This window comes from Pleurodeles waltl, chromosome 2_1, assembly GCF_031143425.1.
Source record: "Pleurodeles waltl isolate 20211129_DDA chromosome 2_1, aPleWal1.hap1.20221129, whole genome shotgun sequence".
NCBI classification, from domain to species: Eukaryota; Metazoa; Chordata; class Amphibia; order Caudata; family Salamandridae; genus Pleurodeles; species Pleurodeles waltl.
The window spans coordinates 14,334,760-14,357,546 of NC_090438.1; positions in this window are offsets into that span (position 1 = coordinate 14,334,760).

Sequence of the window (22,787 nt, forward strand, 5' to 3'; positions counted from 1 at the left end):
ACTGCGTCAAGGCGCAGCGTTAAACATGCAGCATATATCTTTGAAATATTTTACTCATGGGTGGAGTTTGATCCTGTAGATTCAAACACATTAAATTTTCATATATACACACCTGCACAAGTACACATTATTTGTGTACCATACAGCAATGTGGAAGTCACTTTAGGATATCTAGAACACCAGGCATGTACTGTTGTGTAGCCATTTTAGTTACAGCTTCATACTCGTTATTTTAGCAAACTAGACCTGCCGCTGTGCACTTTAACCTAGATGCATTTTATTCAGCTTTGTTTATTATTTTAACAATAGCCACATTTGCGGTCTTGTTTTATTTCTCTCTAGCTAGCTGTTCTTTGCCTATACCAGAATCCCATTCTTAAAGAAGACATTTCTTTCACTCTGTGAGATTAGGAAATAGCTAGGGGGAGAAACAGGGGGCCTTCAGAGTGCCTCCTCGATATTGGGAAGTAGAACTGCAATCTGGCATGGCCTATCGCGGATCCATGCAGAGGTGCGAGTCCCGGCGACATATTCCAATCCTCAGGATTCACCCCTGTTCACTATGGAGGGGGTCGGTACTCCAGGAGGGGTGATCTCCCGTTTCCAGCAGTCCACTCCTATCACCCTCAGAGGATGCCATCACTGCTCTATGATCTGTGGCCTTATCTCAGTGAAGAGCAACAGTCTTGTGACACAGTATGTGCTGAGAAGGAGGATAGAGTCATAAGGTAACCAGGATCCAGCCCTTGAAGTGCATGGCAGAGACAAGCATTTCCCCACAGGGTTTGGGTGATGTAGGTCACTAATCAAACCAGGGGGAGGGCAGTCCAGGTCTCCCGATGATCCCAATTAGGTTCATCGACTCTCTTGGCCTTGTAACATCGTGGGGTTGCTGCGGATGAGCATGGCTATCCAGGAAAGCTGCACCTCTGTCATCCACTAGTGCCTTCTATGCTTTACTGCCACCTTGGGCCCCTGAGTCCTCCTGCTGAGATGGGTCGATGTTTTGTAGGGTGGCTACTGGTGTAGGTAGGGAGATCTAGTCCCTGTCCACAGTAGAAAATGGGGTGTCAGCGCGTTGCCGTCTCCCAAGGGTAAGTGTCCCATTGGACACTACCAGATTCTCCCTAAAACATCCACTAAATTCAGCTTTTAGTGGGTTCCCCCAAACTAAGAAATTAGATTGAACAGGAAGAAAGAAGACAGCACCAAAGACCCCACCAGGACAAGAACAGAGGACGTTCTGCACCAGAATACTCTCCACGACCCCTGCTTGCTGCACCAGAGTCCCAACAATCGCCACTGCGGAGGAGCTGACCACTGGACCAACCTCAAAAGCCCCAGAGGACCTCCAAGCTTCACAAATAGCCTAAATTTCCCTCCTGAGTGGAGGCACCACTCAAGAAAATCAAGAAGCCTGCAAAGGACCAGCAAACCAGTGAGGGTCACTTCACTGAATCCCTGATATCTCCATGACCGTAAATTTCAGCTAGACCCAACAACACACCAACAACTATTAGGACGTGACCCACATCTGTGCCATGTTTTGTGGCACTGTGCCCTCTAGTGGCAGAGTTACAGCAATACCCTGGGAACATCGGATCAGAAGAAAACCAGCTCCCCCAGAGCTGACAAAAGATCTGGAGGAAGCCCCAGTCAAGGGACATCAGGAACATCTTGGACCTCTGACCAGAGTGCCCCCGTTGTCCTGTAAGCCACCCTAAACAAAGACTCATCTCCAGCTCCAGTGGACTCTGTTGCGCACAGCATCCAAGACCGTGGGCCATGCATCATGGGATCTGCTGTGTGCCCCGGGTCCCCAACCCCTTACAAACTCAACAGCCCAAGGGACCCCCAGGCACCAACTTTAAATCTGCAAACCAGCTCCTTTTCCAAGTGTCTCAAACAGGTGGCCCTGCACCTGTGCAAAGAGACATTCCAACGCTGCTCCTGCCGGAATCGGGAACCGCCCGAGGCTCTCCAGCTGGCACGAGGTGCCCACCAACTGGGGTAACCATCCTGCAAAAGAAGAGACTGGTAACTCAACTGTGCAATTTGTAATGCATTTTTAAAAGTGACTGCCCATTGATTCCAATAGTGTGTATTTACGCCCAGAAAGACTAACTTTATTAAAACTTCAAAAAGTGCTAACTTGAAAAGTACTTAACATATTCTAAAGATATTGGTCTTAAAACTTTATATAAAAGTCTGAAGTATTGTTATAAATTCTGGTCTTGAGTTATTCATTGAGTGTGTGTGGTGCATGATTAGATTTGTGAGTACAGAAAATACTTAGCACATCTCCTGTATTAGCCTAACTACTCGACCAGCTACCTTAAAAAGTGGAGCATTAGGTGGTCTAATTATTACCCCTGGAAACTAATGTGTGGTTGCCTGAACCCTCTGCATAGTGTGCTTGGCTTAGCACACTGCATTAAGGGCCAGCCTCCAACAAGGGTCAAACATAAAGGATTTACTACTGATAACAAATGATTTTTGAAAGGCAAGCCAATGAACAAGTTATAGTGATAGGCGTGCAGTGGGTGTGGTTAAAAGCCCAAATAGATAACAACACAGCAGAAAAGTAGCGCTTGCTCGCTGCTATGCTCGACCTCAAAATGGGAAGAATTTGCAGCTTATCTATTTGTAGAAGAGCGCTTTGATTGTTTCACACGTCAAACCACATGTAAATATTGTTATAGTAAGTTAGAGGATAATAAAATGCCAGCTAGCAGAGTAGTGCAGAGCAAATTAGAACTGATTTCAGTTCTACAGGGACTTCGAGATGTGATTGTTCATGAATCTCTACTTATACAATGTGAAGATCCATTTTAAGGTATAGTCCATATGGAGCCAAAGACTGGAAAGTTACCACCAACTGAGATCCAGAAAGGTCTTGAATGTAGAGCTGTATACTTGCCATTTGATTTTAAGCAGAATACTGAAACTGGAGGGGTGTCGAGAGATTTTGAAGAAGCACTTGTACATCTAGTCAATGCTTATCCTAACAGGAGCAAAAAGATATAGCAGTTAGTAGATGGTGGTAAAGTTAAAAAAGCAACACTATGGTGTAGCCTTATGGAAAGTGGCACTGCACTGAGCGCAGCGCCACTTTGTATGCACCCCTTAGCACCCCCACCTACTGCCACCATGTGTGCACCGGCTCACCATGGGACAGGGTAGGGGGCAATAGCTTAATTTCTCATTACGCTATTGATATAATCTGCAGGAGTAGCGCCAAAATATTGGCACTACTCCTGCAGAGTACCTAGGGCCCCATTTAAAGAATGGAAGCCCCCTTTTAATGCCTGTTGTTGAGCAGGCATTAAAAGTGCCATAAAAAATGGTGAAATCTCATAGATTTCCTTATGCCTTTTTTCCGTCTCCCCTAATGGGGGAACGATCCTTGTGCATACATTATACCTGGTGCAGGAATAATTTGGCGCAAAGGGTTAGAGAGTGGTGCAATGCTGGTGTGGGGATTTCGGCCTCGTTGGTCTATATTAATAGGCACGATGGAAGCATCACTATCATCCACAAGGGCTCCCTTCACTGCACTGCCTCAGACGACACAATGCCAATCATGGAACACCTCAACTTCCAGGTAAAACCTTATGCCAAAACCACCATCAGAGGAGCCCTCACCTACAGGCCCCCTGCTCCCACCACAGCTTCTTCAACTCCATCCTGTGTTTCATTGTCCCCTGTCAATCTTACCCAATCACTACATCTTCCTAGGGAATCTGAACTGCCACCTGGAAGACCCGGATGACGCCAACTCCGTCTCACTCCTCGAAAACATAAGAATCATCAGCCTCTCCGAGTTGGTCACCGCCCCCCATGCACAGCACAAAAAACACACTAGACCCCGTTTTCTCTTCCTGCGACAGAGGTAAGTTCTTCCACACCTCGATGTAGCTTGGATCGACCACAACATTGGCCACTTCACCATCAAGGAACTGCCAGGAGCCCCTACAAGTCCCACCACCCTCCCCAGCTCCAACTGGAACAAAATCACTGAAAAACCCTGGATCACCACCCTCAAAGAAGCTATGCCTGTTCCCGCATAAACCCTCAAATGCCACGTGCATAACTTTTCCAACTGAATCTCTGCAGCTGCCAACACCATTGCCCCGTTGAAGAGAGCCACCAGCAGCAAACCCACAGAACAAGATCAATGGTTCACCCTGGAACTTCTGACCCTCGAACAACATTGCAGGAAACCAGAAAAAACACTGGCGGTCCAACCATCTCACCACCAACCTCCATTTCTTTAGGGCTGCCCTCAAAAAATACCACCACCGACTCAGAGAGAAAAAGAAAGAAGCACTCACCTCACACACCGAGGCAAGAGAATACTCTGCCACAGAGAACATAATTCACCCCTCCCAAGCCCTTGTGCCTGGAAGCACGCCAAAGTCAAGCCCCTCCAGGTGAAACTGTCAGTTGACCCCAGCAAGCTCAAAACCTACTGCCCAATCTATCTCCTCCGTTCCCCAACAAATTCTTGGAAAAGGCCATCAACGGCCAGCTCAATGACTACCCAGGGGAACCAGAAGGGCAGAACTATAGCTTAACATGCTGTGCTATAATATAGCTTAGGTAGGAACTATTTTGATGACTCTAGTGACAATATGGTAGCATTATTTTTATTCTTCACTCTCCTTGTCACAATTTTAATCCTATAATGCTTCATCATCCTAGTTATTGCAGTACATGCTTTATTATCTAAGATGCAGTTACTTCAATAAAAGTTTATAGAACCTTACTCTGCCTCTGATTGTCCTTGCATATGTGAGACTAATGTAACAGATGAAACAGGTGAGATCTGATTGACTACGATTTCCCTGAGGAGTCAATTGTGTCATGCACTCAGCTGCCCAATCATCCCTGCTCTTGGGTGAAGATGAGGCACTGCTAGTTAGAGGAGGTGTCTCCTGTAGTGGGTTAGACTCAGTCCCCCACGCCGCAGGCAATTCTGCCGCTCAAATCCAGTAATCTCATTAGAATAATGATAGCCTTTGCGACATTGTGTCTGAACTCACAATTTAGATGTACACCTGTTGGATAGTCTGTGTTTCGTATTACTGTGCCTAGTCCTTCAATAAATACCTGCATTGCTGGTGCCAGAATGGGTTCAGAGAGTCTAAAAGCAACACCATTAAACACAGACTTCTGTGGGGGAAAGTATGGGATCTGAAGGAAACGCTCCCAAATGTCTATGTTGTACATACACTTGGACACCAGCAAATGTGAAGACACGTTGCTGAAAATAAACTGGCTGATGAAGCAGCCAAATCAGCAGCAGCTACGGCTTCTGTTGCTACAGTAACTTGTTCTGGAATGAAACCAGACGGTGACATATGGGCTGCCATGAAAGCTACGACTGAAGGCGCCCTATCCAAAAGCATTTCCTGCTAAATATTCCTACTGAATGGGAGCCTTCCTTGACGCCAAAGTAAAAATACCAGGCGTGGGAGTTTGAGTAACTCCCAAGAAAGACATAAGACCAGAGTTGATTAAAGCAGCACATGAGTGGGTTGCACCTGCCCATGCTGGGGTGGCGGCTACAATATCATTATTGCAAGCACGTCATTGGTGGCCTGGCCTATACAAACATACCAAGCAGTATGTCCTTTACTGTGACATTGTCAACAAATTAAAGGCTCCACCATCAAACGCCCACCGCAGACACCCCTCCTAAATTCCAACAAACCTTTACAATGTATATACTTGGACCATTGTGGTCCCCTAACACCAGACAGTGCATACAAATACATCTTAGTTGCTGTTGACTCTTACTCCAGATTTCTAATAGCACAGGGGAGTGGTCCGATAATGCCACTGCCAGGATCTGGGAGTCCCTTATCCGTGAGACCAAGTTGGGAGTGACAAGGAAATAATCCAGTCTAGACTATGTACCATGGACCAGTGAAACACAGGTGTATTTGCAATAATGTGGATGAGAGAGACGCCAATGATCCACCAAACCCTGGTCCGAGCATATATCCCCGAAGAGAGCTCTGTTCGCATAGTTACCCACGTCCAGACTGCCCGTTCAAGTGAGCACCGCGTCACATGCCAGGTTCCAGTCACCACCCAGGAGATATTGCGAGGCCCCAATCTCTGTTAAGAGATGATTGAGAGAGTAAGAAGAGATGTTTTTTGCCTGTGGGAGCATATATAGATGTTACACAAATTAAATGTGTACCTAACCTAAGTTTGGAAAGGGCATATTGGCCTTCCAGATCGGTCCCTGTCTTAAGTACCTTGAGTTGCAAGGACAGGGGGAGAAGGATCGCCACTCTAAAGTTACTGCCAGTGCCAAGTTCCCTGGTCCGAGCCATCGTGATCCAGGTATGAAGTACTCATCCTACCCAGTCCCTGCAGAGTTTCTCTGATTCCAGTGGGGAAAGATGCGTTTCTTGCAATAGGGCAATATATGTATGTGTGGATTGCAGATATGATAGGACCTTCTTTCTCTTGATGAAATGTGTGAGACCATGAACGTTCCAGGAGAGAACTGTTAGGGGAAGGGGGGGTCCCATGCTAGTGTCAGGCGAGGTGTATCGCTGTCCACAGTGATCCCTTGCTATGCCGAAGTGTCCTGCAGTGGTGTGTATGAAAGGAGAGGCAGGAGATATATCAAAGTACAGTGGGGCACTGGTGGGGTGTGTGGGAATTCCTGGTTGGTGTAAGGGAGAGAGCGGACCCAATCAAGAGAGGAAATAGAGGAAAAGAGGCAGGGAGGGTGGGGCGTGAAAGAGATGAGAAGGATAGAGGTGAAAAGGGTAATGAGGGGGAAGAGAAGCCAATTGAGGTATAGAGAAGAACAAAGAAGAAGGGAAGGGATGCAACTATTATACAAGGGAGTGGATCTCTGATATTTTGAGAACCGAGGGAAGCACCTTGCAATATATAAGTGCCTTAGAACTGTGGGTCAAAACCTGCGTGATCCACAAGCCAGGCTCACGCACAGGGGGGGAGAGAGGGGGAGGGGACCATTGACGTAGAGAGGTTGGAGCAATGTGGTCCTCCACAACCGGGGTGGGTCCTGGGGGGAGTGGGGCTGTGCACAGGGGTAGGGAAGGGGATGTTGATGGAGGAAAGGGGCCGGGCACCCCGGGGGGGCAAAGGGAAAAAAGAAGAAGGGGTGGAGGGAAAGCAGCTCCCTCCCTAACAGGGGGGTAGAGAGGCTAGAGCAGATAGTAAGTATTTCCTCAAGGAGCTCCCCAAACCTGACCTAAAATGGAAATAGAGGGGGCATCCAATAAGATAACTCCAGGGACATGGGTATATAGTTAATGGAGGGGCGTTCCTAACAACTGAGTCCCCTTGTTGAGGACCAGGGGTGCCAGTATTGCCAGACGTGCCCACGCCATCATTGCGTGTTCAATATCCCATCAACTATGTCAGCTACCGCATTATTCAGTCCCAGTACACCCCTGCCCGGGTCTCCATCGAAGGAAGGTACGTACCCCAAGGAACAACACTCGGGAGAGTCATAGGAACCCTAACTGGGAAGTGGGAGGGCAGCCGCAAGGGCCCTTATCATGTGGGGAAAAACCATGTTTACCTCAAGCGGCAAGGCGCCATAGGAACCTGGAAAAGCTGGGGGGATAAGGGTCTCCATATTTATATATCTGTCCAACAGTGCATGCCCAGGGAGGGAAGTTACCCTCTGTGTCTTCAGGTCACACAAGATCCCAGGAAGGCGACGGAGCCTAGCTTCTAGTAGAGAGCCACTGGGTGGCTGCAGTGGCGGGCCTCACGGGTCCTGTCCCCCCACCAACAGTACAGGATACTTATAGACTATGGACTTATGGACTCCTGGACAGAATACTATGAAGAAACAAGGGCTACGTAAATATTGTGACCCTAAAAAGTTAAAACTGTAATACTGTAATACAAGCTGATCAGCAGCCAAATAGGCAATGAGAGTCTCTTTTTGTGTCTACCACATAAACAAGAATAAGAACAAAAACAACAACAGCATCTATGACATTAGCAAACATGACAGCAGCCGGTAAGGAGGTGTAGGGTACTTAGCCATCCGGGGAGTACTCACTCCTAGTGTCCGTACAGGGAACCTCTGCTGTTACTGTCATCTCCCAGTGTACGTGACAGTCATGAAGCAGAGGATAACGGTTTCAAGGAAGACCAGGATGTGTCTCTGTTAAGGTCTTGAGTAAGAGCAATCACGGCTTGAAGGGCATGTTCTCTAACTTCCTGGGATCTCTGTGGGCAATCATAAGTCCTACCCCTTTTGTGCTTTGCCAAATTGACATCATGCTTGTCGGGGTCCAAGTGTGCAGAAGGTCCTTCCAGAGAGGGGAGTTTGGCTGCAGAGACATGGAGGCATGGTCCGTGGGTTGCGTGGCAAGAGTAGCCAGAAAGGAGTTTAGGGGTGCTGGTTCAAAAAAGTCTCTAGATCTGCCATCTTGCGTGACCCACATGTGAGCTGGTTTGAAGAGGCCAAATTTGATATTCATGTCTCTTAGCTGCGGGCAGAGGGCCAGGAACCCTCTTCTCTTCTTGTTGGTTTCGTGGGAGAAGTCTGCGGCCATTTGAATCTCAGACCCCTCCATCCTATATGGGCCATGCGCCCTCGCCGCAGTGATAACCTGACGTGCCTGCTCGTGGCGGAGGAAACAAGTTATGATGGGATAGGTCATTCCTGAGTATGCTTTATGGATGGGGCCGATTCTAAGGGCTCTTTGGAACTCCAATGCCGGGGAGAAGGTATGGTCCCTGAGCTCCAGTAGGAGATCCTTGAGATACTCTCTTATGTCTTTGCCTTTTGTGCGTTCCAGGTTGCTGAAAAAACAAACATTGTCCCTCCGGCTCCTATCCTCCAGGTACGTGAGTTTAGCATGGAGGAACTATAACTCTGAATCGCTCTCCGGCATCACTGTAAGCCACCTTTCAACTGCTGTAAGGCAGTGGTCTATGTTTGTGACCTTATCATGAAAGCTGGCAATTTCTGACTGGATCGAGTGAGAGGCCATGGAAAGGTCTGTGATCTTTGAGTCCATGGATTCCAGGCGGTGGCCCCCTGTCGCAATTTCCTGTTAAATGCGCTGCGCGGCAGTGTCCTATTGTGCATCATTTGCGGAGGCCGTGGGACTGGAGGCCAGGGGGGCGATAGGTGAGGCCATGGGGCGAGGTTAGGAAATAGCTTCTGAGAATAGCAGTTGACGGGTGTGTTTCCCCGCCATCATGCCGTTGGGCATCGCCTAGCAGGGGGAGAAACAGGGGGCCTCCAGAGAGCCTCCTCGATAATGGGAAGTAGAACTGCAATCTGGCATGGCCTATCGCGGATCCATGCAGAGGTGCGAGTCCCGGCGACATATTCCAATCCTCAGGATTCACCCCTGTTCACTATGGAGGGGGTCGGTACTCCAGGAGGGGTCATCTCCCGTTTCCAGCAGTCCACTCCTATCAACCTCAGAGGATGCCATCACTGCTCTATGATCTGTGGCCTTATCTCAGTGAAGAGCAACAGTCTTGTGACACAGTATGTGCTGAGAAGGAGGATAGAGTCATAAGGTAACCAGGATCTAGCCCTTGAAGTGCATGGCAGAGACAAGCATTTCCCGACAGGGTTTGGGGGATGTAGGTCACTAATCAAACCAGGGGGAGGGCAGTCCAGGTCTCCCGATGATCCCAATTAGGTTCATCGACTCTCTTGGCCTTGTGACATCGTGGGGTTGCTGCGGATGAGCATGGCTATCCAGGAAAGCTGCACCTCTGTCATCCACTAGTGCCTTCTATGCTTTACTGCCACCTTGGGCCCCTGAGTCCTCCTGCTGAGATGGGTCGATGTTTTGTAGAGTGGCTACTGGTGTAGGTAGGGAGATCTAGTCCCTGTCCACAGTAGAAAATGGGGTGTCAGCGCGTTGCCGTCTCCCAAGGGTAAGTGTCCCATTGGACACTACCAGATTCTCCCTAAAACATCCACTAAATTCAGCTTTTAGTGGGTTCCCCAAAACTAAGAAATTAGATTGAACAGGAAGAAAGAAGACAGCACCAAAGACCCCACCAGGACAAGAACAGAGGACGTTCTGCACCAGAATACGCTCCACGACCCCTGCTTGCTGCACCAGAGTCCCAACAATCGCCACTGCGGAGGAGCTGACCACTGGACCAACCTCAAAAACCCCAGAGGACCTCCAAGCTTCACAATTAGCCTAAATTTCCCTCCTGAGTGGAGGCACCACTCAAGAAAATCAAGAAGCCTGCAAAGGACCAGCAAACCAGTGAGGGTCACTTCACTGAATCCCTGATATCTCCATGACCGTAAATTTCAGCTAGACCCAACAACACACCAACAACTATTAGGACGTGACCCACATCTGTGCCATGTTTTGTGGCACTGTGCCCTCTAGTGGCAGAGTTACAGCAATACCCTGGGAACTGGTCAGGTGACATCGGATCAGAAGAAAATCAGCTCCCCCAGAGCTGACAAAAGATCTGGAGGAAGCCCCAGTCAAGGGACATCAGGAACATCTTGGACCTCTGACCAGAGTGCCCCCGTTGTCCTGTAAGCCACCCTAAACAAAGACTCATCTCCAGCTCCAGTGGACTCTGTTGCGCACAGCATCCAAGACCGTGGGCCATGCATCATGGGATCTGCTGTGTGCCCCGGGTCCCCAACCCCTTACAAACTCAACAGCCCAAGGGACCCCCAGGCACCAACTTTAAATCTGCAAACCAGCTCCTTTTCCAAGTGTCTCAAACAGGTGGCCCTGCACCTGTGCAAAGAGACATTCCAATGCTGCTCCTGCCGGAATCGGGAACCGCCCGAGGCTCTCCAGCTGGCACGAGGTGCCCACCAACTGGGGTAACCATCCTGCAAAAGAAGAAACTGGTAACTCAACTGTGCAATTTGTAATGCATTTTTAAAAGTGACTGCCCATTGATTCCAATAGTGTGTATTTACGACCAGAAAGACTAACTTTATTAAAACTTCAAAAAGTCCTAACTTGAAAAGTACTTAACATATTCTAAAGATATTGGTCTTAAAACTTTATATAAAAGTCTGAAGTATTGTTATAAATTCTGGTCTTGAGTTATTCATTGAGTGTGTGTGGTGCATGATTGGATTTGTGAGTACAGAAAATACTTAGCACATCTCCTGTATTAGCCTAACTACTCGACCAGCTACCTTAAAAAGTGGAGCATTAGGTGGTCTAATTATTACCCCTGGAAACTAATCTGTGGTTGCCTGAACCCTCTGCATAGTGTGCTTGGCTTAGCACACTGCATTAAGGGCCAGCCTGCAACAAGGGTCAAACATAAAGGATTTACTACTGATAACAAATGATTTTTGAAAGGCAAGCCAATGAACAAGTTATAGTGATAGGCGTGCAGTGGGTGTGGTTAAAAGCCCAAATAGATAACAACACAGCAGAAAAGTAGCGCTTGCTCGCTGCTATGCTCGACCTCAAAATGGGAAGAATTTGCAGCTTATCTATTTGTAGAAGAGCGCTTTGATTGTTTCACACGTCAAACCACATGTAAATATTGTTATAGTAAGTTAGAGGATAATAAAATGCCAGCTAGCAGAGTAGTGCAGAGCAAATTAGAACTGATTTCAGTTCTACAGGGACTTCGAGATGTGATTGTTCATGAATCTCTACTTATACAATGTGAAGATCCATTTTAAGGTATAGTCCATATGGAGCCAAAGACTGGAAAGTTACCACCGACTGAGATCCAGAAAGGTCTTGAATGTAGAGCTGTATACTTGCCATTTGATTTTAAGCAGAATACTGAAACTGAAGGGGTGTCGAGAGATTTGGAAGAAGCACTTGTACATCTAGTCAATGCTTATCCTAACAGGAGCAAAAAGATATAGCAGTTAGTAGATGGTGGTAAAGTTAAAAAAGCAACACTATGGTGTAGCCTTATGGAAAGTGGCACTGCACTGAGCGCAGCGCCACTTTGTATGCACCCCTTAGCACCCCCACCTACTGCCACCATGTGTGCACCGGCTCACCATGGGACAGGGTAGGGGGCAATAGCTTAATTTCTCATTACGCTATTGATATAATCTGCAGGAGTAGCGCCAAAATATTGGCACTACTCCTGCAGAGTACCTAGGGCCCCATTTAAAGAATGGAAGCCCCCTTTTAATGCCTGTTGTTGAGCAGGCATTAAAAGTGCCATAAAAAATGGTGAAATCTCATAGATTTCCTTATGCCTTTTTTCCGTCTCCCCTAATGGGGGAACGATCCTTGTGCATACATTATACCTGGTGCAGGAATAATTTGGCGCAAAGGGTTAGAGAGTGGTGCAATGCTGGTGTGGGGATTTCGGCCTCGTTGGTCTATATTAATAGGCACGATGGAAGCATCACTATCATCCACAAGGGCTCCCTTCACTGCACTGCCTCAGACGACACAATGCCAATCATGGAACACCTCAACTTCCAGGTAAAACCTTATGCCAAAACCACCATCAGAGGAGCCCTCACCTACAGGCCCCCTGCTCCCACCACAGCTTCTTCAACTCCATCCTGTGTTTCATTGTCCCCTGTCAATCTTACCCAATCACTACATCTTCCTAGGGAATCTGAACTGCCACCTGGAAGACCCGGATGACGCCAACTCCGTCTCACTCCTTGAAAACATAAGAATCATCAGCCTCTCCGAGTTGGTCACCGCCCCCCATGCACAGCACAAAAAACACACTAGACCCCGTTTTCTCTTCCTGCGACAGAGGTAAGTTCTTCCACACCTCGATGTAACTTGGATCGACCACAACATTGTCCACTTCACCATCAAGGAACTGCCAGGAGCCCCTACAAGTCCCACCACCCTCCCCAGCTCCAACTGGAACAAAATCACTGAAAAACCCTGGATCACCACCCTCAAAGAAGCTATGCCTGTTCCCGCATAAACCCTCAAATGCCACGTGCATAACTTTTCCAACTGAATCTCTGCAGCTGCCGACACCATTGCCCCGTTGAAGAGAGCCACCAGCAGCAAACCCACAGAACAAGATCAATGGTTCACCCCGGAACTTCTGACCCTCGAACAACATTGCAGGAAACCAGAAAAGCACTGGCGGTCCAACCATTTCACCACCAACCTCCATTTCTTTAGGGCTGCCCTCAAAAAATACCACCACCGACTCAGAGAGAAAAAGAAAGAAGCACTCACCTCACACACCGAGGCAAGAGAATTCTCTGCCACAGAGAACATAATTCACCCCTCCCAAGCCCTTGTGCCTGGAAGCACGCCAAAGTCAAGCCCCTCCAGGTGAAACTGTCAGCTGACCCCAGCAAGCTCAAAAACTACTGCCCAATCTATCTCCTCCGTTCCCCAACAAATTCTTGGAAAAGGCCATCAACGGCCAGCTCAATGACTACCCAGGGGAACCAGAAGGGCAGAACTATAGCTTAACATGCTGTGCTATAATATAGCCTAGGTAGGAACTATTTTGATGACTCTAGTGACAATATGGTAGCATTATTTTTATTCTTCACTCTCCTTGTCACAATTTTAATCCTACAATGCTTCATCATCCTAGTTATTGCAGTACATGCTTTATTATCTAAGATGCAGTTACTTCAATAAAAGTTTATAGAACCTTACTCCGCCTCTGATTGTCCTTTCATATGTGAGACTAATGTAACAGATGAAACAGGTGAGATCTGATTGACTACGATTTCCCTGAGGAGTCAATTGTGTCATGCACTCAGCTGCCCAATCATCCCTGCTCTTGGGTGAAGATGAGGCACTGCTAGTTATAGGAGGTGGCTCCTGTAGTGGGTTAGACTCAGTCCCCCACGCCGCAGGCGATTCTGCCGCTCAAATCCAGTAATCTCATTAGAATAATGATAGCCTTTGCGACATTGTGTCTGAACTCACAATTTAGATGTACACCTGTTGGATAGTCTGTGTTTCGTATTACTGTGCCTAGTCCTTCAATAAATACCTGCATTGCTGGTGCCAGAATGGGTTCAGAGAGTCTAAAAGCAACACCATTAAACACAGACTTCTGTTGGGGAAAGTATGGGATCTGAAGGAAACGCTCCCAAATGTCTATGTTGTACATACACTTGGACACCAGCAAATGTGAAGACACGTTGCTGAAAATACACTGGCTGATGAAGCAGCCAAATCAGCAGCAGCTACGGCTTCTGTTGCTACAGTAACTTGTTCTGGAATGAAACCAGACGGTGACATATGGGCTGCCATGAAAGCTACGACTGAAGGCAAGCCCTATCCAAAAGCATTTCCTGCTAAATATTCCTACTGAATGGGAGCCTTCCTTGACGCCAAAGTAAAAATACCAGGCGTGGGAGTTTGAGTAACTCCCAAGAAAGACATAAGACCAGAGTTGATTAAAGCAGCACATGAGTGGGTTGCACCTGCCCATGCTGGGGTGGCGGCTACAATATCATTATTGCAAGCACGTCATTGGTGGCCAGGCCTATACAAACATACCAAGCAGTATGTCCTTCACTGTGACATTGTCAACAAATTAAAGGCTCCACCATCAAACGCCCACCGCAGACACCCCTCCTAAATTCCAACAAACCTTTACAATGTATATACTTGGACCATTGTGGTCCCCTAACACCAGACAGTGCATACAAATACATCTTAGTTGCTGTTGACTCTTACTCCAGATTTCTAATAGCACAGGGGAGTGGTCCGATAATGCCACTGCCAGGATCTGGGAGTCCCTTATCCGTGAGACCAAGTTGGGAGTGACAAGGAAATAATCCAGTCTAGACTATGTACCATGGACCAGTGAAACACAGGTGTATTTGCAATAATGTGGATGAGAGAGACGCCAATGATCCACCAAACCCTGGTCCGAGCATATATCCCCGAAGAGAGCTCTGTTCGCATAGTTACCCACGTCCAGACTGCCCGTTCAAGTGAGCACCGCGTCGGATGCCAGGTTCCAGTCACCACCCAGGAGATATTGCGAGGCCCCAATCTCTGTTAAGAGATGATTGAGAGAGTAAGAAGAGATGTTTTTTGCCTGTGGGAGCATATATAGATGTTACACAAATTAAATGTGTACCTAACCTAAGTTTGGAAAGGGCATATTGGCCTTCCAGATCGGTCCATGTCTTAAGTACCTTGAGTTGCAAGGACAGGGGGAGAAGGATCGCCACTCTAAAGTTACTGCCAGTGCCAAGTTCCCTGGTCCGAGCCGTCGTGATCCAGGTATGAAGTACTCATCCTTCCCAGTCCCTGCAGAGTTTCTCTGATTCCAGTGGGGAAAGATGCGTTTCTTGCAATAGGGCAATATATGTATGTGTGGATTGCAGATATGATAGGACCTTCTTTCTCTTGATGAAATGTGTGAGACCATGAACGTTCCAGGAGAGAACTGTTAGGGGAAGGGGGGGTCCCATGCTAGTGTCAGGCGAGGTGTATCGCTGTGCACAGTGATCCCTTGCTATGCCGAAGTGTCCTGCAGTGGTGTGTATGAAAGGAGAGGCAGGAGATATATCAAAGTACAGTGGGGCACTGGTGGGGTGTGGGGGAATTCCTGGTTGGTGTAAGGGAGAGAGCGTACCCAATCAAGAGAGGAAATAGAGGAAAAGAGGCAGGGAGGGTGGGGCGTGAAAGAGATGAGAAGGATAGAGGTGAAAAGGGTAATGAGGGGGAAGAGAAGCCAATTGAGGTATAGAGAAGAACAAAGAAGAAGGGAAGGGATGCAACTATTATACAAGGGAGTGGATCTCTGATATTTTGAGAACCGAGGGAAGCACCTTGCAATATATAAGTGCCTTAGAACTGTGGGTCAAAACCTGCGTGATCCACAAGCCAGGCTCACGCACAGGGGGGAGAGAGGGGGAGGGGACCATTGACGTAGAGAGGTTGGAGCAATGTGGTCCTCCACAACTGGGGTGGGTTCTGGGGGGAGTGGGGCTGTGCACAGGGGTAGGGAAGGGGATGTTGATGGAGGAAAGGGGCCGGGCACCCCGGGGGGGGCAAAGGGAAAAAAGAAGAAGGGGTGGAGGGAAAGCAGCTCCCTCCCTAACAGAGGGCTAGAGAGGCTAGAGCAGATAGTAAGTATTTCCTCAAGGAGCTCCCCAAACCTGACCTAAAATGGAAATAGAGGGGGCATCCAATAAGATAACTCCAGGGACATGGGTATATAGTTAATGGAGGGGCGTTCCTAACAACTGAGTCCCCTTGTTGAGGACCAGGGGTGCCAGTATTGCCAGACGTGCCCACGCCATCATTGTGTGTTCAATATCCCATCAACTATGTCAGCTACCGCATTATTCAGTCCCAGTACACCCCTGCCCGGGTCTCCATCGAAGGAAGGTACGTACCCCAAGGAACAACACTCGGGAGAGTCATAGGAACCCTAACTGGGAAGTGGGAGGGCAGCCGCAAGGGCCCTTATCATGTGGGGAAAAACCATGTTTACCTCAAGCAGCAAGGCGCCATAGGAACCTGGAAAAGCTGGGGGGATAAGGGTCTCCATATTTATATATCTGTCGAACAGTGCACGCCCAGGGAGGGAAGTTACCCTCTGTGTCTTCAGGTCACACAAGATCCCAGGAAGACGACGGAGCCTAGCTTCTAGTAGAGAGCCACTAGGTGGCTGCAGTGGCGGGCCTCACGGGTCCTGTCCCCCCACCAACAGTACAGGATACTTATAGACTATGGACTTATGGACTCCTGGACAGGATACTATGAAGAAACAAGGGCTACGTAAATATTGTGACCCTAAAAAGTTAAAACTGTAATACTGTAATACAAGCTGATCAGCAGCCAAATAGGCAATGAGAGTCTCTTTTTGTGTCTACCACATAAACAAGAATAAGAACAAAAACAACAACAGCATCTATGACATTAGCAAACATGACAGCAGCCGGTAAGGAGGTGTAGGGTACTTAGCCATCCGGGGAGTACTCACTCCTAGTGTCCGTACAGGGAACCTCTGCTGTTACTGTCATCTCCCAGTGTACGTGACAGTCATGAAGCAGAGGATAACGGTTTCAAGGAAGACCAGGATGTGTCTCTGTTAAGGTCTTGAGTAAGAGCAATCACGGCTTGAAGGGCATGTTCTCTAACTTCCTGGGATCTCTGTGGGCAATCATAAGTCCTACCCCTTTTGTGCTTTGCCAAATTGACATCATGCTTGTCGGGGTCCAAGTGTGCAGAAGGTCCTTCCAGAGAGGGGAGTTTGGCTGCAGAGACATGGAGGCATGGTCCGTGGGTTGCGTGGCAAGAGTAGCCAGAAAGGAGTTTAGGGGTGCTGGTTCAGAAAAGTCTCTAGATCTGCCATCTTGCGTGACCCACATGTGAGCTGGTTTGAAGAGGCCAAATTTGATATTCATGTCTCTTAGCTGCGGGCAGAGGGCCAGGAACCCTCTTCTCTTCTTGTTGGTTTCGTGGGAGAAGTCTGCGGCCATTTGAATCTCAGACCCCTCCATCCTATATGGGCCATGCGCCCTCGCCGCAGTGATAACCTGACGTGCCTGCTCGTGGCGGAGGAAACAAGTTATGATGGGATAGGTCATTCCTGAGTATGCTTTATGGATGGGGCCGATTCTAAGGGCTCTTTGGAACTCCAATGCCGGGGAGAAGGTATGGTCCCTGAGCTCCAGTAGGAGATCCTTGAGATACTCTCTTATGTCTTTGCCTTTTGTGCGTTCCAGGTTGCTGAAAAAACAAACATTGTCCCTCCGGCTCCTATCCTCCAGGTACGTGAGTTTAGCATGGAGGAACTATAACTCTGAATCGCTCTCCGGCATCACTGTAAGCCACCTTTCAACTGCTGTAAGGCAGTGGTCTATGTTTGTGACCTTATCATGAAAGCTGGCAATGTCTGACTGGATCGAGTGAGAGGCCATGGAAAGGTCTGTGATCTTTGAGTCCATGGATTCCAGGCGGTGGCCCCCTGTCGCAATTTCCTGTTAAATGCGCTGCGCGGCAGTGTCCTATTGTGCATCATTTGCGGAGGCCGTGGGACTGGAGGCCAGGGGGGCGATAGGTGAGGCCATGGGGCGAGGTTAGGAAATAGCTTCTGAGAAGAGCAGTTGACGGGTGTGTTTCCCCGCCATCATGCCGTTGGGCATCGCCTAGCAGGGGGAGAAACAGGGGGCCTCCAGAGCGCCTCCTCGATAATGGGAAGTAGAACTGCAATCTGGCATGGCCTATCGCGGATCCATGCAGAGGTGCGAGTCCCGGCGACATATTCCAATCCTCAGGATTCACCCCTGTTCATTATGGAGGGGGTCGGTACTCCAGGAGGGGTGATCTCCCGTTTCCAGCAGTCCACTCCTTTCACCCTCAGAGGATGCCATCACTGCTCTATGATCTGTGGCCTTATCTCAGTGAAGAGCAACAGTCTTGTGACACAGTATGTGCTGAGAAGGAGGATAGAGTCATAAGGTAACCAGGATCCAGCCCTTGAAGTGCATGGCAGAGACAAGCATTTCCCGACAGGGTTTGGGGGATGTAGGTCACTAATCAAACCAGGGGGAGGGCAGTCCAGGTCTCCCGATGATCCCAATTAGGTTCATCGACTCTCTTGGCCTTGTGACATCGTGGGGTTGCTGCGGATGAGCATGGCTATCCAGGAAAGCTGCACCTCTGTCATCCACTAGTGCCTTCTATGCTTTACTGCCACCTTGGGCCCCTGAGTCCTCCTGCTCAGATGGGTCGATGTTTTGTAGAGTGGCTACTGGTGTAGGTAGGGAGATCTAGTCCCTGTTCACAGTAGAAAATGGGGTGTTAGCGCGTGCCGTCTCCCAAGGGTAAGTGTCCCATTGGACACTACCAGATTCTCCCTAAAACATCCACTAAATTCAGCTTTTAGTGGGTTCCCCAAAACTAAGAAATTAGATTGAACAGGAAGAAAGAAGACAGCACCAAAGACCCCACCAGGACAAGAACAGAGGACGTTCTGCACCAGAATACGCTCCACGACCCCTGCTTGCTGCACCAGAGTCCCAACAATCGCCACTGCGGAGGAGCTGACCACTGGACCAACCTCAAAAGCCCCAGAGGACCTCCAAGCTTCACAAATAGCCTAAATTTCCCTCCTGAGTGGAGGCACCACTCAAGAAAATCAAGAAGCCTGCAAAGGACCAGCAAACCAGTGAGGGTCACTTCACTGAATCCCTGATATCTCCACGACCGTAAATTTCAGCTAGACCCAACAACACACCAACAACTATTAGGACGTGACCCACATCTGTGCCATGTTTTGTGGCACTGTGCCCTCTAGTGGCAGAGTTACAGCAATACCCTGGGAACTGGTCAGGTGACATCGGATCAGAAGAAAATCAGCTCCCCCAGAGCTGACAAAAGATCTGGAGGAAGCCCCAGTCAAGAGACATCAGGAACATCTTGGACCTCTGACCAGAGTGCCCCCGTTGTCCTGTAAGCCACCCTAAACAAAGACTCATCTCCAGCTCCAGTGGACTCTGTTGCGCACAGCATCCAAGACCGTGGGCCATGCATCATGGGATCTGCTGTGTGCCCCGGGTCCCCAACCCCTTACAAACTCAACAGCCCAAGGGACCCCCAGGCACCAACTTTAAATCTGCAAACCAGCTCCTTTTCCAAGTGTCTCAAACAGGTGGCCCTGCACCTGTGCAAAGAGACATTCCAACGCTGCTCCTGCCGGAATCGGGAACCGCCCGAGGCTCTCCAGCTGGCACGAGGTGCCCACCAACTGGGGTAACCATCCTGCAAAAGAAGAGACTGGTAACTCAACTGTGCAATTTGTAATGCATTTTTAAAAGTGACTGCCCATTGATTCCAATAGTGTGTATTTACGCCCAGAAAGACTAACTTTATTAAAACTTCAAAAAGTCCTAACTTGAAAAGTACTTAACATATTCTAAAGATATTGGTCTTAAAACTTTATATAAAAGTCTGAAGTATTGTTATAAATTCTGGTCTTGAGTTATTCATTGAGTGTGTGTGGTGCATGATTGGATTTGTGAGTACAGAAAATACTTAGCACATCTCCTGTATTAGCCTAACTACTCGACCAGCTACCTTAAAAAGTGGAGCATTAGGTGGTCTAATTATTACCCCTGGAAACTAATGTGTGGTTGCCTGAACCCTCTGCATAGTGTGCTTGGCTTAGCACACTGCATTAAGGGCCAGCCTCCAACAAGGGTCAAACATAAAGGATTTACTACTGATAACAAATGATTTTTGAAAGGCAAGCCAATGAACAAGTTATAGTGATAGGCGTGCAGTGGGTGTGGTTAAAAGCCCAAATAGATAACAACACAGCAGAAAAGTAGCGCTTGCTCGCTGCTATGCTCGACCTCAAAATGGGAAGAATTTGCAGCTTATCTATTTGTAGAAGAGAGCTTTGATTGTTTCACACGTCAAACCACATGTAAATATTGTTATAGTAAGTTAGAGGATAATAAAATGCCAGCTAGCAGAGTAGTGCAGAGCAAATTAGAACTGATTTCAGTTCTACAGGGACTTCGAGATGTGATTGTTCATGAATCTCTACTTATACAATGTGAAGATCCATTTTAAGGTATAGTCCATATGGAGCCAAAGACTGGAAAGTTACCACCAACTGAGATCCAGAAAGGTCTTGAATGTAGAGCTGTATACTTGCCATTTGATTTTAAGCAGAATACTGAAACTGGAGGGGTGTCGAGAGATTTGGAAGAAGCACTTGTACATCTAGTCAATGCTTATCCTAACAGGAGCAAAAAGATATAGCAGTTAGTAGATGGTGGTAAAGTTAAAAAAGCAACACTATGGTGTAGCCTTATGGAAAGTGGCACTGCACTGAGCGCAGCGCCACTTTGTATGTACCCCTTAGCACCCCCACCTACTGCCACCATGTGTGCACCGGCTCACCATGGGACAGGGTAGGGGGCAATAGCTTAATTTCTCATTACGCTATTGATATAATCTGCAGGAGTAGCGCCAAAATATTGGCACTACTCCTGCAGAGTACCTAGGGCCCTATTTAAAGAATGGAAGCCCCCTTTTAATTTGTTGAGCAGGCATTAAAAGTGCCATAAAAAATGGTGAAATCTCATAGATTTCCTTATGCCTTTTTTCCGTCTCCCCTAATGGGGGAACGATCCTTGTGCATACATTATACCTGGTGCAGGAATAATTTGGCGCAAAGGGTTAGAGAGTGGTGCAATGCTGGTGTGGGGATTTCGGCCTCGTTGGTCTATATTAATAGGCACGATGGAAGCATCACTATCATCCACAAGGGCTCCCTTCGCTGCACTGCCTCAGACGACACAATGCCAATCATGGAACACCTCAACTTCCAGGTAAAACCTTATGCCAAAACCACCATCAGAGGAGCCCTCACCTATAGGCCCCCTGCTCCCACCACAGCTTCTTCAACTCCATCCTGTGTTTCATTGTCCCCTGTCAATCTTACCCAATCACTACATCTTCCTAGGGAATCTGAACTGCCACCTGGAAGACCCAGATGACGCCAACTCCGTCTCACTCCTCGAAAACATAAGAATCATCAGCCTCTCCGAGTTGGTCACCGCCCCCCATGCACAGCACAAAAAACACACTAGACCCCGTTTTCTCTTCCTGCGACAGAGGTAAGTTCTTCCACACCTCGATATAACTTGGATCGACCACAACATTGTCCACTTCACCATCAAGGAACTGCCAGGAGCCCCTACAAGTCCCACCACCCTCCCCAGCTCCAACTGGACCAAAATCACTGAAAAACCCTGGATCACCACCCTCAAAGAAGCTATGCCTGTTCCCGCATAAACCCTCAAATGCCACGTGCATAACTTTTCCAACTGAATCTCTGCAGCTGCCGACACCATTGCCCCGTTGAAGAGAGCCACCAGCAGCAAACCCACAGAACAAGATCAATGGTTCACCCCGGAACTTCTGACCCTCGAACAACATTGCAGGAAACCAGAAAAACACTGGCGGTCCAACCATCTCACCACCAACCTCCATTTCTTTAGGGCTGCCCTCAAAAAATACCACCACCGACTCAGAGAGAAAAAGAAAGAAGCACTCACCTCACACACCGAGGCAAGAGAATTCTCTGCCACAGATAACATAATTCACCCCTCCCAAGCCCTTGTGCCTGGAAGCACGCCAAAGTCAAGCCCCTCCAGGTGAAACTGTCAGCTGACCCCAGCAAGCTCAAAAACTACTGCCCAATGTATCTCCTCCATTCCCCAATAAATTCTTGGAAAATGCCATCAACAGCCAGCTCAATGACTACCCAGGGGAACCAGAAGGGCAGAACTATAGCTTAACATGCTGTGCTATAATATAGCCTAGGTAGGAACTATTTTGATGACTCTAGTGACAATATGGTAGCATTATTTTTATTCTTCACTCTCCTTGTCACAATTTTAATCCTATAATGCTTCATCATCCTAGTTATTGCAGTACATGCTTTATTATCTAAGATGCAGTTACTTCAATAAAAGTTTATAGAACCTTACTCTGCCTCTGATTGTCCTTGCATATGTGAGACTAATGTAACAGATGAAACAGGTGAGATCTGATTGACTACGATTTCCCTGAGGAGTCAATTGTGTCATGCACTCAGCTGCCCAATCATCCCTGCTCTTGGGTGAAGATGAGGCACTACTAGTTAGAGGAGGTGTCTCCTGTAGTGGGTTAGACTCAGTCCCCCACGCCGCAGGCGATTCTGCCGCTCAAATCCAGTAATCTCATTAGAATAATGATAGCCTTTGCGACATTGTGTCTGAACTCACAATTTAGATGTACACCTGTTGGATAGTCTGTGTTTCGTATTACTGTGCCTAGTCCTTCAATAAATACCTGCATTGCTGGTGC